This window comes from Anastrepha ludens, chromosome 5 (assembly GCF_028408465.1).
Source record: "Anastrepha ludens isolate Willacy chromosome 5, idAnaLude1.1, whole genome shotgun sequence".
NCBI lineage: Eukaryota > Metazoa > Arthropoda > Insecta > Diptera > Tephritidae > Anastrepha > Anastrepha ludens.
Genome location: NC_071501.1, coordinates 95,298,562 through 95,314,317, shown reverse-complemented (window position 1 = coordinate 95,314,317; position 15,756 = coordinate 95,298,562). Strand labels below are relative to the sequence as shown.

The window sequence follows — 15,756 nt, the reverse complement described above, 5'->3', positions numbered from 1 at the left end:
TCATTCATTAATTCATTAAAAAAACCATTTTGCATTCTTTATTAAGCTTAAACTTATCAGTCTAGTAAAAAGAGATCATATTAATCGTGTAATAAAAAGTTACAAATTTTGTTGGCAGATCTCACAAAGTGGCTTAGAGCATTGGAGGCAAATTGGCTTTAAGCAATTGCAGCAACAATATCTAGTTACTCTTTTTATTTTTGGCGGACGAATAGTGCAAAGTTTTCTTCCACTCGATGAGTTAGATCGAATAGTCGGTGGAGGAGGGGAAGATCTTTACCAAAAACCCTGTTTATCGTTATTTTTAGTTCTCTTGGCAATCTTTCATTATACACCCGAAATTTCATGTGATCTAACGCCAATTCTCCTGCCAGATTGAGTAAACAAGTTTTTCTTCTCAATTTATCATCACTGTCTGCAGACTTTGATTCAAAACAAAGCTTTAATACCAATCATATCTGTTAGTCTTTGGAAAACTGCCATAGGCCAACGACGAGTTTTACGGCTGCTTGAATATATCGAACGGTTTTTGTCAACTTCGACGACTCCTCCTTTGGTATGGTTGTAATCTGCTATCATAACTTTTTTTTTTTGTGTCAGCGATGGACCTGACTTGACTTGAAACAATAAGTTCTTCATCTGCTTCATCATTTGAAACTTCATCGTTTTCTAAAAGTTCCGTTTCAGGCTGAAAATTTGGGTCAGTGCCTTCGTCATCAAAAGCGCTGAACTCATGCTCGGTTTCTTCTTCCAACCACTGTTGTATCTGCTCGTCACGGCTTTTAGAAGTTCCAGTTGATGTTCTCTTGGAAGATTGTATCCTCTGTTTGTATTTAACTGCTCCATCAAATTAAAACTAAAGAAATATGAGGTAATGAAACAATTTCACTGATACGTTGTTCAGGAGACACTATGAGAATATTACAAAAATACTGAGGTGATTGTTTCTCAGATACCTGCGTCAATACTGATGTGGTTGACTTGTAGACACTTTTTCACTCACTCCGACGCGTGTACTCACTTCAACTGCCTTTTATACACTAACGAAACTCATGAGAACGTAATAAGAAGCTACTAAAAATTCGAAAGTATCTGCTTATAAAAGAACGGAGCAAAATAGTGGTTTGCAGTATTTGGTGTCTGTTATATACCACGTCAGTTGCAGAGGGTTAAAAATTTATACATTTTGAATAAAATTTATTAAAATCAGATAAATTTTAGTTAATTTTATACAAAGCTTCGAACTTTGACATTTAAAATTTTTATGAAACAATAAATTATATTTTTATAAAAAGTGCATGAAAAAAAAATTTGTATCAAATTTTTTGCGAATATTGCAAAAAGGTGAGGTAACTTAATTATGCGAGCGCAAGTGTACATATGTAAATACTTATTACCAACTGGAAGCCAAAATTTTTAGCGGAAAAAGCGTCCTTCCTCGAAATAATTTATGATGCATAAATATTTCTGTTTTTAAATTACTTTGGCTGTATATGATCGCGTACAAGTTGAAATATGTAGAGCAAAACTTTTCGCTCATTTCACCATCGTTTATCAGCTTCAGTGAATTTCATAGGCTATCGCTCACTGGTTTGAAGTGCCCGGTTAGGACTTATTTTACTTTTATTTGGTATCTGGTCCGTTTTGCCTTCCTTGCACTGCGCTACTTCCAGAATACTCTACTTCTTATATCACATTGTGTCTATGTTAAAGAACTTTTTCGCATTCAATGGGTTACTTGAAGTTTTGAGCGTAAATAACAAACAGGTGCCAAAACAGTAAATTTATATTCATATTTGGGTTTATTGTTTATCTTTTTGGGTCACTAGGAGTGTAGTCACTTTATTCCAATCAAATGTTTTGGGTATTCTTGAAGTTAAATGCGATGTATATTAATAAGTGGCTGTTTGCTTACACAGGTAGGTGGGCATATTTGGGTAGCTACCAAGACTTATCTGGAAATGACATCTACATTTTCACTGACAGCCAGGCGGCGATGACATCCCTCACAAAACAGTCAAGAACCTCCGAGGTAGCCATGAAATTCCGCACTTTTCTTAACGAGATGGCTGAGTCATTTCGCTTACGGATAATATGAGTTCCTGGCCATAGCGGCATTGAGGGTAACTGCAGAGCCGAGACTCGGTACCAAGTTTGCAAACCTGTAAGTTACTCATCCTTGAAGAAATCGCAAGCAAATCAAACGAAAGATGGCATAGTGAAGCCATTTGCAAAATCGCGCGTCAACTGTGGCCGACTCTCAATGCACACAAACACACAGAATCTTCACTAAGACCAAATAAACACAGTTTTAGCACACTGATAACGGGGCACTGCCTAATAGGTAGGCACGCCTAAAGGATGCGTATGCAAGCACATGATTTCTGTAGAAGTTGTCTTGTTGAGGAAGAGACAATCTTGCACCTTCTGTGCCATTGTCCAGACGGAGATTTGCTATTCTAGGCAGAGAATTTTTTAGCGAATTGGAAGATCTCAGTTCTGTTCAGCAGAAATAGGAGGTATTCTAAAATTTTTGAAAATCACACACCGGTTTTAGGAGAAATAAGGAAAGCTTCCCACGCGGCATCACAATGGGCTATGAGCCTGATTGTGTTCTACAGGACAACCGCTTCAACCTAACCAGGCCTAACCTACCATGACTTATATATGGTAAGTATAATCATTTATATTTTATTTTATTAACTTTTTGATATGTGGATGGACAGTACGGAAACATATTCCCTACATTTCTAAGGTTGTTGGAAATTCAAATTCATTTTTAAAATTCATTGTAAAAACTCGAAAATGCGTGCAGAGGTAAATTTGCTCAAGACGGAGTAACTTTTACAAATGACAAACAATGGCAATAAAAGTTTGGTATGACTGGAATTCTAATCATAGGTATGACAACATAACAAAAACAAGAAAAATAGAACATCAAATAATTTGACTTAGAGCGTCATTTGGAGGTTGTTCTGGGAACTTTTTGATTAACGTGGTATAAAAACTTACATACTTATGCAAATTAGATAGAAGCATGAGAAATAAATTTATAAGTACTATATATAAAGGGTTTTCCAATAAGAGGTGTTATTTTGATAATCAAAGAAAAATGCTATTTTTTACAATAATATAAATGATCGGATGTTTATTTCATTATAAAGAGGAAGGAATGCCGTTATTAGTGGAAAATAACATCAGGCAAATGACCACCACGACCACGCTTACAGACAATATCATTTTCATGAAATGTTCCACAACCGAATTGCAAAGTGGCTGCACTATGTCTTCGATAGGCTCACGAATTCCATCTTTGAGGTCTTAAATCGATCCTGAGCTGTTGGCGTAGACCTTCTCTTTCACGTGGCCCGAAGAAAAGAGTCACAAGGTGTTAAATCACAAGATCTCGGTGGCCAATTGTGATCACCTCTTCAAGAGATAACACGGTCCGAAAACTTTTCCCGTAAAGGATCAATGGTTTCGTTGCTTGTGTGGCACGTAGCGCCGTCTGGTTGAAAATAAACGTTGTCCAGATCAATATCATCCATTTCCGGCCATAAAAAATCGTTAACCATCTTTCGATAGCGATAAATAACACCTATTATTGGAAAATCTTTTACTTGTTTTCACAATAATAAGGGCGCAGCAAATTGCAATTTTTAACTATTTATTTATTTATTTATTTATTTTTCACATTTTTAAGTTTTTTATAAAATGTAAAGCTCTTACAACAACAAAAACCATAAAGCTCAAAGTTTCTAACTTTGTTCAAATTTATTAAGAGGTATTAAGAAAATTTCGAGTATGCAAATCCTTTCGAATATCAAATTTTGTACAACAAAATGACACTTAAAAGAGGATGACAATTCACGTGGATTTTTGATAATTTTTGTTTATTGACATTGTTATGTATTTTTTTCCAAATAACGAATACGCGAATATTTTGTATTTGGAGAAAAAGAGCTAGACCGCCAGCAAACAAAAAAAAAAAAATGTCAAAAAAGAACGTGATGTGAAGCCACTTCAAAATTATAGTTTAATACACCAAAATTGAATGACCAAATAATATCTAACTTTTGCTAAAGTATGGTGATTTTTATATGCCTTAGTCGAAAGGTGTGAAACTGTTAAACCCGAAAAATTAGTAAGCTGACTTAAATTTTTTTACCATTGAGTAAATGTGATCGAGGCGATTGCGCGTGACTGGTTCTAAGGCCTTGATTTTGTAGCGCTCAGAGTGAGGTGAATACGAAGACTTGCTTCTCAAAGGGTTGGAACTCTTTTACTCATGTTGATAGTTGAAATAATTGATCCAAAAATGTGAAAATGAGAATGCGTATATTTTTTTACTTCCATTTGAACGCAATGTCTGTTTGCCACCAGTTTTAATCATCTGCCCTGCACATTCGACAGTATAATGGACATTTGTTTATATTTCTTGTGTGAATAACATACCAAAGAAAAGCTTCCGCTTTGGGTGATACCAGTCCAATCAAATTTGGAAAAACAAACGAATAAATAATATACTCGAATAAATAAAATAACGAATAAATACAGCTAATAATAAACCTCATATATCAAAGAATTAAAATTGTATGTTTGTAATTTGGTTATAACTGTAGCACTAAAGTAGAAAAAGTAATATATTAATAGTAATAATAGTTGAAATAACTAATAAAAAACCGTTACAACTTATCACCTACAATGAAAACTCTTCATTAAACGTCATTTGTTGGCATTAAGTAAAGGGTGTTTTTGTTAGAGGTTAGGTTTTCAAGTTGGCACTACTTTTTTCGTAGATGGTCTTTTTGACAGCTGTCACTTGATTTATACTCAGTTTGGTTTGCCATTTCATAATGAATAGACTTACACCTGATCAAGCGCGTCGCACGTTCGGTGAATGAGCCCAAAACGAGATGGCCACCGATCCCGATTTTAACAAGAAAATTTTGTTCAGCGATGAAGCTCACTTTTGGTTGAATGGGTATGTCAATAAGCAAAATTGTCGCATTTGGAGTGAACATAATCCACAAGCCATTGCTGAGACGCCGTTACATCCTCAAAAAGTCACTGTTTGGTGTGCTCTATGGACAGAGGGAATCATTGGTCCATATTTCTTTAAAAATGAAGCCGACCATAATGTTACAGTCAATGGAGAGCGCTATATATAATTGGACGATGTTGATGTTATTAAGCCAGATTCTGGCAAACTATTATAATAGAATAATGTAACGTAAATTAGAATAGAATAAATTAAATAATATTGAATTTAAAAATTGAAATTGTATTAAAGCTTAATATTAAGTTATTTTATATTGTTTATTTATAAGTAGGTATATAGTATACTTTACTGTTTCTCGCTGTCGCTATTTCTTTACCTGTTTCTATTTACTTCCGAGCATTGACTTTATTTCTACCTACTTTCCGTTCTTCCTATTTCTATTTACTTAACTGCAAACTCTCTCTAACTCTCCACTTACTGTTCTTCCATTTCCGCTATTTCTCGTATCTTAGTTTTAGGCCTAATATAAGGACAGTACATGTGTAATAAACTCCACTTTTGGAATTGTAATCGGACGTGTGCGGTGTTTCTTTTTTAATTACGCGGCGTTACAGGCAATATACGTTTTATTTCGCGCTTCTACCCTTATAAAGTTTTTTTAAACAATTAAAAATCTTCACAAAATAGTGAAGAATTTTCAGATGTGGACGACCTTTGGTTCCAACAAGACGGCGCTACATGCCATACAGCCAGCGCAACAATCGATTTTTTGAAGGAAACTTTTGGTGAGCGCATTATCTCGCGCCGTGGACCTGTGGCGTGGCCTCCAAGATCGTGCGATATAACACCGCTGGACTATTTCTTGTGGGGCTATGTGAAGTCGCTTGTCTACGCAGATAAGCCCGAGACGATTGACGTCTTGGAAGAGAATATTCGGCGCGTTATTGCTGACATACGGCTCCAATTGCTGCAAAAAGTGGTCGAAAATTGGGCCTCTCGGCTGGAATTTATTCGAGCCAGCCGCGGCGGCCACTTGCCCGAAATCTTTTTTAGAACATAATGCCAAACCCTTATCTTTATAATAAAGCTAAATTCTTGGCCATAACATTAAATTAATATATATACGTTTTATTTCATCTTGAAAACCTAACCTCTTAAAAAAACATCCTTTATTATAGGTATATCAATAACACTATAGAGCTTTATAAGTTACGTTATAATAGGTTCACATGGAAGCCGTATACGATGGTATTCTGGGGGCTGACTTTATATGCTGCAGTTGGGGTTAAAAGAAAACATATGTATAAATATAAGTAAGGTGCGTTTCATAATCGTAAAACACCTTTGGTATACAATTTTTGAACTACCATAAGCTCGCTTTTACTTTCCGAAGTATCTTTTATTTTGCGTCATTTTAACAGCTAAAGACTTAAGACTTCCATGAATTGTTTCTGGTGCGAAAGCTTACTCTATTTTGTAGAATCGTTATACTTTTCCAAGAAGCTGCACTCTTTCTAGGCTCTTCGGCGTTTCATAATGAAAAGACAATACTCGAAAATAAGCTTCTGAAGAGATAGAAGGTGCTGATTGTTATTTTGGATGACCTTAACTATAATTTTATTCAATTTAAGCTAAAATGCCGAGGTGTTTAATAATATCACAAGAGGAGCGTGTAAAAATGTAGGCCTACAAGGATTCAGGCTTGTCAATCAAATTAATTGCAAAAAATAAACAGGCAGAAGTTTTGTGCTATCTGGAATTTTTTACGGAGTCCTGAGAATTACAACATTTTGAAGCCCATTGGAAGAAAAATATCACTCTCAAGTCGAGAACAGCGAGGAGTCATAAGAAGAGCTTCTAACTCGACTAAATCTTGCGCCAACTTGACCGCTGTTGTTCAAAATGAGGTTTCGAAAATATCAGTTTGGCGCATTTAAAATTGTCAAAAATAACAAAAGAACCCCATCTTTTGCCACGGCACAAGCTGATGTGACTTCAGTTTGCAGAAAAACTCCTAGACACCAACTGGGGCACAGTAAGAGATTTGTCATATTTTTAATGCTGCCCAATTTCATATTATTTTTTAAAAAGGTTATATTTTCGGGTGAAAAAAAAGTCCTGGATCAAATGGTTTTTAAATTATTGGAGGGATTTGTTCAAGAGCCACCTCTTATTTTAAAAGCGCAACTTCGCCGGAGGTTCTGTTATGGTTTGGGGTGCATTTACATCGAAAGCGACTCTTTACAGCATCGCAAATGAATAGTTGGGACTACAAAAACTTTTTGAAAAGGATAATCGGGAAGCGCCCTTCGTTTTTCAGCAAGACAACGCCCGAATCCATGTAAGCAGGGAAACAAGGCAGTATTTTACCGATTGTTCCATAGAAACCGTGGACTGGCCGGCGTGTTCTAAGGATCTAAGTTCAATAGAAAACATTTGGGGTATGTCAGTCAGAAGAGTTTAAGCCAACAATCGCCAATTTGACAATACCAACGAGCTTAAAGCGGCAATTAAGGCAGAATATACTTCTCCAGATGTAAATTCACTTAAACAGTTAGCAGAATCGATGAAAAAAATGTTATTTTGTGTCGCTAAACAAATGGTGCTTCCGTAGAATACATAGACGATAGGAAAAAAATTCGAAAACAGTATACTTTTGTTAAATGATCGCTTTAATTATTATCTTATCATTTTGAAACGCCTGGAAATACGTTTTTGCTAAAAATTTTCTTTATTTATTAAAAAAAGTTCTAAACTCTGTAATACAAGAGATAACTTTTCTTATTTTAATCGATGTGTAAAATTTCTATTTTCCTCTGAAATCTATAAATTGAAATATTTAAAAAAATTAGGGGTGTCTTATTATTATGAAACGCACCTTATGTAACTATTTATTATGCAAAGGAAGTGCTGTCGTAGTATTTGAAACCGTCAGTAGAAAAAAAACGCTGGCCTCTTTTCAGTTGTTGAATAAGTATTTTTACAATATTCTTCTATATTAACGTTATAGTAAAATATTCGGTACGAGAAGTGCTTGAGAACCCTTGGAATCTCAATACTTTTTTGGTCTATCTCTTTGCTTAAAAGTATATTTCAACCTAAAAAGTAAAAAAAAAAATGTTAAGAAATTGTTCAATAAAGCCGAAAATAGATGACTTTAAAATACTTTATACCAAAACTTCAACATTGAATAAATCTTAAAATTATAAATTTTTATTTTTTTTTATTTTTTTCTATTTACTTATTTTTCTACACGGCGGCGCAAAATTAATCACCATATGGAAGCTTTATCATAATTGGGAAGTAGTTACCTGCAGTATATAAACAGGCAATCAATGGATCAAAAATAAAAAGATCTAAAAATCAAAATAAAAATTTCTATTTGTAAGAACATTTTTCTTATTTGGCAAAAAAGTGATTTAAAAACAAAATTGGATGATTAGTTTTGCGCCATTGTGTATATCCATCATCGTGATTTCTGTTACTCAAAATATTTTTTTTCTACTTACGGCGGCCGCCGTAGCCGAATGGGTTGGTGCGTGACTATCATTCGGAATTCAGAGAGAGAACGTAGTTTCGAATCTCGGTGAAAGACCAAAATGAAGAAAAAAGTTTTTTCTAATAGCGGTCGCTCCTCGGCCGGCAATGCAAACTTCCGACATAAAGAAGCTCCTTATAAAAATTTCTGCTGTTCGGAGTCGGCTTGAAACTGTAGATCCCTCCATTTGTGGAACAATATCAAAGAGGAGGAGGAGCTCGAACACCCAAAAAGGGAGTACGCGCCAATTATATGTGCAGTAGAGCGTCGATTATCCGAAAGCCGGTCATCCGAAACGTCAGTTAACCGAAAGGAAACATGACGCCTTTTCGGATATAAAGAATAAAAAAAAAACTATGTACAAATGAAATAGAAACGTTAAATAGAAATGCCTCAGAGAGCGACGCAAGGTAACGTCATGATTTTTACATTTTCCGTGTCTTAATCGATAGCATTTTATATTATATTTAGAACATGATTCATAGATATTGACAGCGACATATGTACATACTTGCTTTCTGTCACGCGCTTTATGAATTCAAGTTAGTATCGCAGTTCCTAAATATAACAGCGTCGGTGGTGTTATCGTGCCGCGAAACGAATGCGCATCGAACGCGCATCGAACGCGCATCGAACGCGCATCCGACGCCGACAGTTTTGTTTGGGCAATCTCTCATTAAAACACGACGGCCGGCAGAAGTACGGATCCGTTTAATCAGTTTGTTTCTCTATTGACGTTGACTGACTTCAGTGTTGTTTTAACGGTCCGTCCTGGTTTTTTTTTGTGTGCTGTGTGACTCCTAGCAATGCCGAAACGTAAACGAGTTGTGCTTAGTCTTTCTGACAAACTTAAAATTTTGGAACGATTACAAAAAGGTGCAAGAGGATCAAATTAGCTTGAGAGTTTGGTGTTAGGAATTCAACGATAACTGACATTAAAAAAACAGTGAATCTATCACAAAGTTTGCTTGCGTGCTGGACAGTGAAGATGGAAGCTTGCATAGAAAAACAATGAAAATGGCAGAAAATCAAAACCTAGACACTGCAGTTTACTCACGGTTCATGCAGATACGTGCTCAAGGTCAACCAAGGAATGGTCCTTTGATTTGCGCCAAAGCATTAGAAATGAACAAAAAGCTTGGGGGTAACAATGATTTTAAAGCATCTACTGGTTAAATCAAAAGATTTAAGTCTAGGCACGGAATTAGAGAGCTAAATATCCAAGGGGAAAATCTGTCAGCTGACATTGAAGCTGCTGAAAAGTTCAAAGAAAGTTTTAAGAGTTTATTTGTAAATCCTTGTTAAAAGGACAACAACGTCTACAATGCAGACGAGACTGGGTTATACTGGAAGAGAATGCCGACCAAATCCCTTGCCTCTAAAAAAGAAATGGCAGTGCCTGGATTCAAAGCAAGCAAATCCCGCATAACAGCCATGGTTTGTGGAAACAATACGGGCACACATAGACTACTTTTGCTGATCATAGGAAAATCTAAGAATCCAAGATGCTTCAGAGGAATCAAAAAACTGCCGCTTGTTTACAAAAACCAAAAACACTCTTGGATGGACACTCAAGTATTTATCGAGTAATATGACGCTGATTTCATTCCAGAGGTTAACAAACATCAGATAGAAACTAGAGAGAGAGGAAATGTTTTATTAGTGATTGATAATGCTCCAAGTCATCCCTCAAACATTTTACTTGAGAGAGAAGATGGTAAATTAAAGGTGTTTTTATTGCCACCCAATGTTACCTCAGTCCTTCAACCTATGGACCAGGGGGTGATCGAAGCCTTCAAACGTTACTACAGAAAAGCGTTGCTTCGTAGTGTCCTAATGGGCCAAGAGGAAGATAAAACAATTCTTGAAATCTACAAAGGTATTAACTTGAAGGATGCTGTTTACATGGCAGCAGAGGCGTGGGCTAATGTCAAAGCGACTGCTCTAAAGAAATCCTGGAATAAGCTTTGTCCAGCAGTTGAATCCGAAGCTAGCCTTACATCTGAAGAACCAACAAATGAAAACTTTGTTTCAGAAATGGTTGAGTTGATGAAAGACGTTTCATGATTTGAAAAATGTGGCCAGAAAAACGTACATGAATGACTAGAATTTGACGAGGATGATCCTGGGTACGAATTGTTGACAGACGACGATATAATAGCACAGGTTCAAGTTCCTGAAGATGACGACGATGAAGACGAAATTAGTGATGACATCGTCTTAGATGTCCGTCCAATGAAGAAGCCTTTAAATGCTTTGAGACTGCTATTAAATGGTTGGAACACCAAGGGGAATGCGATTCTGTGCAGTTGCTGTCTGTAAAACGCCTAAGAGATTTGGCGGCAAAAAAACGAGTCTCAAAACTTAAGCAAACAAATATGTTCGACTTTTTTTTAGATTAGTTGTGTACTATGTATTACCACATATTAGCAAATGTTCGTTTATCCGAAAAATCGATTATCCGAACACCCTCTGCACCAATTGTTTCGGATAATCGGTGCTCTACTGTATATATATAAAAGTTTTTCAAGAAAAATTTACGGCAGCGTCCAAAATACTTGGCTCACTGGACATAAAATCGCTCAAATGTTCCACTGCTCGCGAACCGCATGTCAAATATTGAACGTGCATTCAATTTCAAAAGTATTGTAACTTATATCAGCCACCATAGGATGTCGCAGCAGATCAATACTACCAGTGATGGCTTCAGGTATTTTGAGCATCCAACAATGTTTATTTAAATCATAATTCATGCATGTAGCTTTGTTTTAGTCGAAAGTGGCAAGCGCTGAGTCGCAGCATCTATAAGTATGTATTTAAAAAAATAAAACAAAAAAACGTATGAATTTTACATTTCCCGCGCACGCCAATATTTGTGTAACCAAAATACAATGGTGGGCGATGGATGGGCACCTCATACGCTCGCCGTCCCTTATCTTGGCCTAAATTGAAATTTTTTTCCAATAGAAATTTTGTTCATTTGTCTGCCAGTGCTGCTTCACATAGCTTCGCCATATCCAACAAACTTCTGTATGTTCCAATCGACCAAGCAACTGAGTACATCAGAACATTCGTGTTACACTAGATTGCGCGTTTTTGTATTTTTTTGTGTGCTTTTGCCAGTTTGCATTTTGGTTATTTTTCTGTTAGGCGATTGGTTGTTTGATTGGCCTGTCAGCCAGCGATAAATTCACCAGTATGCAGTCTGCTAGGTCGGTAGAGTAGACAAATATTTGGCGTCCAGCATGACAAATGGTTGCTGGAGTGCCACAAATACACTGCCATACGAGCAATGCGCGCACACATATACATATACTCGTGTATGTATGTATGTATGTATGCAAGTAGAGAAAGCAATTGAATGGCTGCTTGCGAGCGGGTTACCGTTGTAGTCAATTACTCATACGCCGTGTATACATCACGGCCGGAGCCTTCGCCCACACTTTGCCCTACAAATGCATTTGAGGCGAATTGAATTGCAATGTAAATCGATTTTAGCGCACAATTTGAGGTGGACTATCGCACAGATAGTCAGCTAAATATTTGCTGTGCATTACATTGTGCTGTATGTATGTATGTATGTAGTAGTGTGTGCGTATGTGCGTGTGTAAGTACTATTTACATGTGGATATGTGTATGTATTATCGTATAAATATTTGCCTAACCATCACGATGGTCAAACGCAGCTTTCATATGGGGCGCGTGGTCGCATTTGGCGATGATTTGTCGGTCTTGGTTGGCAGTCAGTTGGCAATTTCCGTTTCGATACTCGCATAGAGCGACTCAGCAATAGCATCGCACTCAGCTGTCGATATCGTAAATTAAATTTTTACTTTAATCTCGATGCCGATGTTGGTGTGGTTTGATTAATTGTTTTCCGTTGAAATTCTGTAACTAGGCAATATGACAGAGAGTGTGTAAACAGAAATAGAAAGCAAAAACAAATACATACATATATATGTATGTTACATGTGTATTCGCATGAAGCTGTGCAGCAACTGTTACAATTTTGCCCTGCTACATTTTAAACGAATACAGGAAATTACCTCGACCATTGTAATTGGCTGTATTCGCAAGCGTGCAAATGTTCATATACAAATACATAAACATTTATGGTACAATTACCCAAAGAAGCATACGATATTTACCTTCACATAGAAAATAATTGGCTCCATTCTCAGCCGCAGATGAAGACACCACTAGTAGACTGGTGAAGCAGTTTGTAAAAATAAAAATAAAATAGGAGCACAAATTTTGTTATGTAATTAGAGAACAAGAAATCCACACATTTGCCGTTTTTAAGGCACTTTTCTGGTCTAGAGACGTAAAAATTGAAGGCGTTGAAAATTGAAGAAAAACAATCGGTATCAATTCAAAGTTGTTTTTATTCATTAGACAAATAAAGAAATTTGCAAAAAAAAAAAATTTTTTTTTCAATGACAAAAATTAAAAAAATTGCTTCCACTGATTCAACACATGCCACTGGCGTAACTGATTGGCTGCTCAGGTACGTTTGAAAAAACAAAAATAGGTCGATTATTCATCAGGAGATATAGAGTAGATTTACAAAAAATAAAAACAAAAATTCTAGATATTTTATCTGTTTATTGGAAAAACACAAAAAAAAGATTTTTTTTTCACGTTCTCGCTCTTAAAAAAAAAATAGAAACACTGATTTTAAAAATTTAATTCTGGTACCCGCGAGTGCCACAAATCTACTCAATAACATTTAAAAAATTCAAATCAATCGTTTCAGTATTTTTTGAGAAATTACCAACGCGAACTCGGAAAAAATAGTTTCGAGAAAAACACGGTTAAAATATCGTATCTAGGCGTCGTATTCCAAACCGGCTTCGTTTTAAAGGACTGTAACTTCTAAACCACAACGAATTTCAGTAAGAAAATTTGCAAGTATATTTTTGAAAATATAAACTATCATAACATGGAAAAAATCGATTACCTCTATTACAGGTATACACAAAATTTAGGTGCATGTCTGTGATTTTTGAAAAGATGTACTTTTTGAAGCTCGTACGATAATTTGTAAAACTCAAATATGCGTATTTTAACTGTTTTGCCTCTTTATCTATTCTCCTTCCATTTGTGGCGTGCGTGTTGATGTTGTTCCACAAATGGAGGGACCTACAGTTTCAAGCCGACTCCGAACGGCAGATATTTTTTTATGAAGAGCTTTATCATGGCAGAAATACACTCAGAGGTTTGCCATTGACTGCTGAGGGGCGACCGCTATTAGAAAAATGTTTTTCTTAATTTTGGTGTTTCACCGATTCCATGTTTTACTGCCATGAAAAAGCTTGTCATAAAAATATCTGCCATTTAGAGTCGGCTTAAAACTGTGAGAGACCTACTTGTGAAACTATTGTGGAACATTTGTGGAACAACATCAAGAGGCACACCACAAATAAGAGAAAGAGCTCGGTCAAACATTTAAAGAGGGTATAAGCGCCAATTATGTATGTATTTGTTTATTTTTTACTCTGCAACAGATGATGATTTTAACTGAAATTTTATTGACGCATAAAATTATTCATCGAATTTAATTTTTGAAAAACTTTGATTGAATTGAAAATTCATTGATGGGAATCTCTATTTCTACCTCTAAGAGCTCCATTGTTTGTCCGTGTGCATACTGGAGCTGTCTACTTCACAGGTGCCAAATATGATTGACGTACGACGCCATTTGCAAAAACCATAAATCCTCCGAAAGAGTGATTAACTTTGCGCCACCTTGTAGAAGACTTTCTAGCGTAACATGAACTATTTTTATAGCACTGGTCTACGTTGACATAGATAGATTTCCATTATTAGTTCCCATATTAGATAAATTTGGCTTATATTGAAAGGTTTATCACTCGTTTTCTGGAAGAACGCCATAACTCAAAACGTTTGTTTTAGATAGATAAGCAGACATTACCACTACCTCTTTTGAAGTGAAAACTTCTTTAGAATCGTTGGGAGTGATTTGAGAAAAAGTGAAACGAAAAAAGCGACCCTCTTGGCTACGAATATTACATATAAACGTAGCGACGAACTAAATAACTTTTAGGCCAGCGGCGACAGTATAGCGCGATAGCCGAGCGGCTAGCAATGTGAGCTTCCGATCCAAAATTCTTGGTTCGAATCACAAGAAAAAAAATTTTTTTTTTTGAAATTTGCATTGTAGGACATTTCTGATTATTTATTGGAAACAGTTTTTTGGCTTTTCTATTTTTGGTTTAGATACTGAAAGTCAGTTTAAGTGAATCGGTATAAATATTTCGTACATTAATTTTTGTGAGCGTGTAATTCTCAAAAGGTTTATTAGAAAATGTATTGACAAGGTAGTTTGTTGGTTGTGTATGGTTATCGCTTCTCGGCCTTATGGCTAAGATCAAAGTGTAGTCAAAGTGTAGCCACTGCACACCTCACTGCCACTGCACACCTCACTCGGCAGCGAGACAACTGCGCCATGACGCTATTGTAGCAAGAGTGGCAAAAGCTGTCAAACTGCCTGGCACCATGACCATCAACCAGACAGTTGCGGGAGTCTGTGGCGGGAATCTCTCAGCACTAAGGCCGGACATTGTCATCAGGAACGAGACCACGAGGTCCGTCAACATAGTGGACATAACCGTGCCATTCGAGAACCGACGGGAGAGTTTCGCAGAGGCGCGGGACGAGAAGATAAGGAAGTATACCCCGCTGGCTGTTGCGCTGCATTCACGAGGCTACAATGTGGAGGTAGAGGCGATCCTCGTTGGTGCCCTGGGCACCTGGGACCCATGCAACGAGCCGGTGCTGAGACGCTTGCGTGTTAACCAGCGCTACGCGTCTATGATGCGCCGTCTAGTTGTATCTGACACCATCCACTGGTCACGGGACATATACGTGGAGCACGTCTCTGGGGTGAGACAATATTCTGCTCCTCCTGGGGAGCGCCCTGGCTAGGGTGTGCCCCTGGCGGACGGACTTCAAACCCTCCTGACCCTACGTGAATGCGATTGTAAGGATGGGCTATGGCCTCCGGTACCCCTTCTGGGTGAACGGGGGCAATAACGAGATTAATTCTTTCATATGAAACACCTGCAAAGAAAAAAGTCAACCTTAGCTAAGAAGCAGCATAATCTTTTATTTATATCTAGCGAACCGTCACTCTCGAAAAGAGTGCGGGAATTTTTTATGTATCACCCCGGGGGGGAAATGTCCCCCCGGGGAA

The 15,756-nt window shown here is 36.9% G+C and overlaps 1 pseudogene; it reads left to right on the top strand.

Annotated features, from left to right (window-relative positions):
• The first annotated feature begins 9,346 nt into the window (after nucleotides 1-9,346).
• Nucleotides 9,347-10,942, top strand: LOC128864812 (jerky protein homolog-like; annotated as a pseudogene).
• Nucleotides 10,943-15,756: the final 4,814 nt, after the last annotated feature.